Here is a 6,000-nt window from a genome sequence, read left to right as displayed (position 1 = left end):
TTGTATACATTCTGTAATTGTTTTTGTATTTCCCACACATGGTAGGCATTTAATATATTTTGGTTGAATTGAATTGTTGTAAAGTTGAGAATCTCCATTGTTTTCTTATTTGAAGGAAACTGCATGGGAAGGAACAGTTGAAGGAGACAACTATGGTCTAAGACCAGGAGTGTGCTAAAGCTAGCTAGACCAAGAGTCCATTGTTAAATTATCAGTGTGAACATCAGTGTGAACATGAACAACAACAGAAGTTGGCAATTCCTACACATCAGACCTTGATTTATTGTTTGCTGATTATCTAGATTTAAGAAAGAGGTAAAGTGTTAATGTAGATTAAACTTAAAAGTATATGAGCTATACATTCTTCCTCCTCAGCAGAGGCTGGTTTACTGGTACACTCCTATATGTTTCTATAATTATTTTTGTTGTTGTTAATAATGATTATAATAACCAGCATTTGTGTAGTGCTTACTGTGTGCCAGACACTGTGCTAAGCACATTACAAATATAATATCATCTGATCCCCAAAACAACCAAGTGAGGTAAATGCCATTATTATCCCTATTTTAGAGATGAGGATACTGAGGAAGATAGGTTATGTGACTAACCCAAAGTCTCCATAACTGGTAAGTGTGTATAGTAAGTAAAATCGTTGCTTGAACTCAGTTGCCATGCAATAGAAGACTCCGGAAATGAGGTCATCACCAGACTTGGTGACCATAGAATAATTGAAAACAACAATATTAGCAACTGGCTTTTATGTAGTTTGCAAAGTGCTTTATGTCCATTATCTCATTTGAGTCTTCACAACACACTTGCCTGACACCCACTCTATAAATGAGATTCATAAAGACTTGTTACAGATCATCTTAGTCCAACTGATGAGGACTGGAAGGGGGAGGGAGTGAGATCTCCACAAAGACAGAAGTACCAGGGACAGGTCACCTAGAGAAGAATTCACGGACTCAAGCATTGCTGAGGTCAAGGTAAAGATTTATTACACTTTGCAGTGGGCAAGAGTTCTTAGGAAACCTGCAAACTTAGACGGATATAGGTAAAGTTTATATAGGATACTCTACTGTAAAGAATGTGCCACATTTGCTAACTAGGTGTTTTGAGGTGGGATTAGGTAGTGGTTAAGTAGTGGTCAGTTCTTAAAGGAACATGCACTTTTGGTATCTACTGCTCAGGTATTTTACCCAAAATTCATTGAGAAATAGCCCAAGGAGGGGCTACCTGGAGGTGTGGTTTTAGGCCTGAAACATCCCAAGTCAACCAGTGGTCAGCATTGACTCAGGAATAACAGGTTGCTCTCATCAATGTCTTGTTAGGCAAGATAAATGTAAAGGAGTATACGTATGTCTAAGTCTAGGATACATGTGATTGGTCAGTGAGTAGTAAATGTTGTTATGACCTAATGCACAACCAGTTCAGCCAGTACACAGCTGGTTCAGACTAATAAGTTCTATAGGTGCATCTGGCTGCTGTAGCAGGAAGGGAGATAACGGTTGTTGCTGGGGCAGGTTGTGTCCTTGGGCTGGGGAGAAACTGCCTGGGATAGTATTTTGAGACTAGGGAGAAATGTGACTTTAAAAGGGAAATATGATTTTAGAATTGGGGCCCAAGCACATGCACCCAAGCAGCCCATCACAACTACCTTTAATCAATTCAATTCAACAACTTTTCTTATGTGCAAGGCACTGTACTAAATACTTCAGGTACTAGGATGAAGATAAAGCAGTCATGTGCTCCCTCAAGGGGCTTATAGTCTAATGGTAATTGAGGATGTAACACATACTTGCTCATATGTAATAGGGACAGCACAGAGCAAAAGATTTTTTGACAGGGTGGTGACAAGTAAGACGAGTCTTAGGAGGAGTATTTTTGGAGATGTGCTCAGGATGGATTGGCTTGGGGCTAGAAGACTTGGCTAGAGCCAGGATGAAAATGAGGGGGATATAATCATGGTCCTGGCAAGAAGAAATTAAAGTGAATTGTGTTGAATAAACATTTATTAGGAGTTTACTGTATAGCAAGGTATGTGCTATGTCTTACATAAAGAGTCACTCCCCAGGTTGGTCTCTGGGTACCTGGTGGGAGAAGCTGGGTTGTCAGCAATCAGAATAATTGCCTATAGAAAATAGGAGGGGGCAGGTGGGGGAAGAGGCCTAACCACAATTACAGGGATCACATTCCCAGAACTCATGGCCCCCAGAGATGTGCGATTATATCTTCTATAGTGACATAGTCTGTATGGGGAATCACTATCATGCCAACTCTTTCACAGGTGCAATTAGCAATTATCAGTGATGAATAAGAATTCCCAGCAAAGTAAAGGGGAGCAGCTGGAAGGAAAACTTTTGTAATTCCTGAGAGGATCAGATGAGATCATACAAGGAAGGTGAAAAAGGTAAATCTGAGGTCAGGTTGGTGTTGGTCCTACACCCTAGGCCCATGGATTGTTCTGGGTTTCCCCCCATTGCTGCCCTGTGATGGGGCTGCCTCTGACCTTTCTGTGGAGAAGAGGTTAGAAGCAAACACCTAATATCTTCCAGCCCAAGGAAGTTCTGACAGTAAGACTAAAGTGACCTCTTTGTAATCTCTAACTATTAATCCTGGTTCTGACCTCTGGGGTCAAACAGAACAAGTCTAACCCTTTTCCATATGAACCCTTCTGATATTTCAAAACAACTAATATGTCCTCCTTGAATCTTCTCCAGGCTTAATGTGAGTAGTTCATTATTTAATTGATAAGCATATGTCATGGACTCAAGACTCTTCACCTTCTTGATTACCCTACTCTAGGCCCACCCCTCCTCCCAGTCTGTCAATGTCTTTCTTAAACCTGGTGCCTGGAATTGAACATAGTTCTCCACCTGAGGAGTGACAAGAGCAGCAGATAGTTTCTGCCATTCCCATTCCCGGAATTTTTGCTTCTCAACATATATGATCATCTATCAATTAGAATCACTCCTAGATTCAAAGAAGGGTTTTTCTCTCTCTTTCTCTTCTCTCTCTCTGTATCTCTGTCTCTCTCTTCCTTGAAGGACCCCGCTCTCATCCAGATCCATATACACAGTGCCTGGGTTCAATCTTTGGAAGAGTCTTGCTTTCTTCTCATCAGAAGTGTTAGGCTCATCTTCCCCAACTCTTTGCCTTTTTACATTTTTGCACCTCAGTCTTATGGAGATTACTGAAAGCTTTTTTTCTCAAAAACTGGGGGTGGGGGGGAGGGAGTGTACAAAGATACACAATGTATAGCATGAATCAGGAATGGAACATCAATGTCTTTCCTCTAAACAACAGAAATGCTAAACACAAAGACTCACAAACACACATTCTTAAAAGATTTGAAACAGATTCCATAATTAAGGACTATTGTTATATTGTTATCAATGATTAATGCTTAAAACATTAAGAATATTGTGATTTACAGGACTATTGAATTCACCTCAGCTCTGAACTGTCTAAATAATTCCCTCCATGTCTATGTTTTCTGTCAAGTTTGGTCAGGGGTCAGATTCATCCCTTATTTGATGATTATCTTCTCCAACGCAGTAAGTCCTTCTAACATCAATCAGCTTTGACTAAGGGACCCAGGATCTCTTGTCTTTAAGACTTGGCACATTTATCTCCAGTTTACTGTTGTATTACCTATATTAGGAAACAAATGAAACAGATGTGACAACCAACAGCCTAAAGTAGAGGCTCAGAATTGTTAAGCCCATACCATGCTTCAATTGTGTTCACAGTATTACATTTCACCATTCCAGGGAGAGTCTTGAAGACTTTTCCTGTGCTCAGCAGTTGGGAAGAGAAGACAGGAAGAATGTAGGTCATGTCTTTGAAAATATCTGTGTTCCTCCACCATGACACTCCATCTACTGCCTCTTGTATCTTTGCACTGGCACTCCCATATGCTGGAATCTATTCCTTCCTTATCTCTACTTCATAAAGGCTATCTCTTTTGGTAATGTAAGTGTAAGATGGTGCTGGTGCATCATCCTCTGCATGAAAACTTTCTTCCCTTCCACCCCTATCTGCTAATGACCTCATTGCCAAACTACCTTGTATTTAATGACTTTAGACATATTTGTACTAATTCATCTAATATTGAATATATATGTATGTATATATATGTGTGTATGTATGTATATCTATATGTATATCTATATTCTTGTCTCCTCCCATCAAATGTAAGATCCTTGTGGGTAAGTATTATTTCATTCTTTGTATTCTTAGCACTTAGTGCAGTTTCTGGAACATATCACATGCTTAATAAATACTTGGTGATTGATTGGAGACTAGAGGCAGCTAGGTGGCATTGGGGTTTTGTTATTGTTGAATCATTTCAGTTGTGTCTGACTCTTTGTGACTCTTTTTCGGCATTTTCTTGGCACATATAGTGGAGTGGTTTCCTTCTACAGCTCATTTTATAGATGAGGAAACTCAGGCAAACAGGGTTAAGTGACTTACCCTGGGTCACATAGCTAGTAAGTTGTCTGAGGCCAGATTTGAACTCAGGAAGATGAGTTTTTCTGACTTCTATTGTGCCTCTTAGCTCCCCACTGGAATTGGGTGCTGAATTTGAAGTTGGGAAGATCTGAGTTCCAATTTGCTTGAGATACTTATTAGCTCTGTGACTGAGCAAGTAATTTAGCCTCATTCAGCCTCTTTGAGTTGCTAGATGGTTTGCCTTAATATATATGTACAGATAATGTTACATGTAATTATTATATTAATTATCTGTTACATATACACCACATCACTTCATATCACATCACTGCGCTGCATAGCATAGTCAGTCAATAAAATTTTTATTAAGTGTCTACTATTAATCAGACATTGTGCTAAGTAAGCATAGCATAGCATCATGGGTTGTTGTTGTGTTTGTCCTTTGTTCTCAAAGAGGACCATGCCATCAAGATGATGACATGACTTGCAGTTGACTTTGATTTGAGTGAGGGAGGGCTGTGCAGGGTCACCAACCTCACTTTCTTCTCCTGAGCCATCTGGGTCCAGTGGACGGATATTCATCAGGACAACTGGAGATGACCCAGGAGGCAATCATAACATAATGATATAATACTAGCTGTTCCAAAAGTCAGTGCAAGTTTAAGCTGTAAAAGGTTAATATGTAACTATTAAATAACTAGCTATTAAAGCTGAAAACTGTATTAAGACTTTTGGGACGCATAATACAATATTATATAATGCAACATATCATATAGTAATGTAATACAACATAACATAATATGATATAATACAATACAATATGATGTAATATAATGTATCATTATATAATACAATATAATGATATGACATAACAATATATGGCAATATAATGTGATATTGTATGATACAATATAATAGAATGCAAATTATAAATTAGATGTGACTGATTTAGTTAACACTAGACATTTTCTGTAAGATATCAGTTACCTCTATCCAATGGCCAATGCTACATAATCCTCTGAATTTAAGGAACTTTTTCTATACCTTGTTGTGGGTTTACAGGAAAACTCCCTAATACTTCTTTCCCACATTCATGACCAACATACAGTCACATAGAATACATATATGTAAGAAAACCCTTGTGGTCAGAGGACATATATTGAGAGGAGAAATACATAGGGAACTGTGTCTTGTTTCTTACTTAACCTTAATCTGAATGGGCATTTTCTGCACATCCAGCTGGGTTTACTCTTGGTCACTCTTAAGGATTGTTGGTATGACAAGCCACTCTGTATGATAGGTAATACAGCCAGTCCTCATACAGCCCTTCTTAGCTACCTGGAAAATTAGGGAGCTCAAGTACAAATTCACTTGTACATCATGACTATGTCAAAATTTCATTAATATCCTTACATTCCTACCCTTAATATACTGAGATTAGATTGAGATAAACCGCACCCTAGGTCCCCCCACACAGGGATGATGCCGTGTGGGGAGCCCAGCTCAATCTACATCTCAGCTTCTAGTGTTTTTGCCCCCTTCCTT

At 39.0% G+C, this 6,000-nt stretch overlaps 1 long non-coding RNA gene across 1 annotated transcript in view; it reads right to left on the bottom strand.

Moving 5' to 3' along the window:
• Nucleotides 1–3,368: 3,368 nt before the first annotated feature.
• Nucleotides 3,369–6,000, bottom strand: part of LOC140498166 (uncharacterized) — a 28,803-nt gene continuing 26,171 nt past the window's right edge. Inside the window, exon 3 of the long non-coding RNA XR_011965007.1 lies at nt 3,369–3,654. This is a non-coding gene — a long non-coding RNA (uncharacterized lncRNA). The remainder of the gene's footprint in view (nt 3,655–6,000) is intronic.

This window comes from Notamacropus eugenii, chromosome 4 (assembly GCF_028372415.1).
Source record: "Notamacropus eugenii isolate mMacEug1 chromosome 4, mMacEug1.pri_v2, whole genome shotgun sequence".
NCBI classification, from domain to species: domain Eukaryota; kingdom Metazoa; phylum Chordata; class Mammalia; order Diprotodontia; family Macropodidae; genus Notamacropus; species Notamacropus eugenii.
Note: the sequence above shows the minus strand (reverse complement) of the source record. Positions and strands in the feature narration are given on the sequence as shown.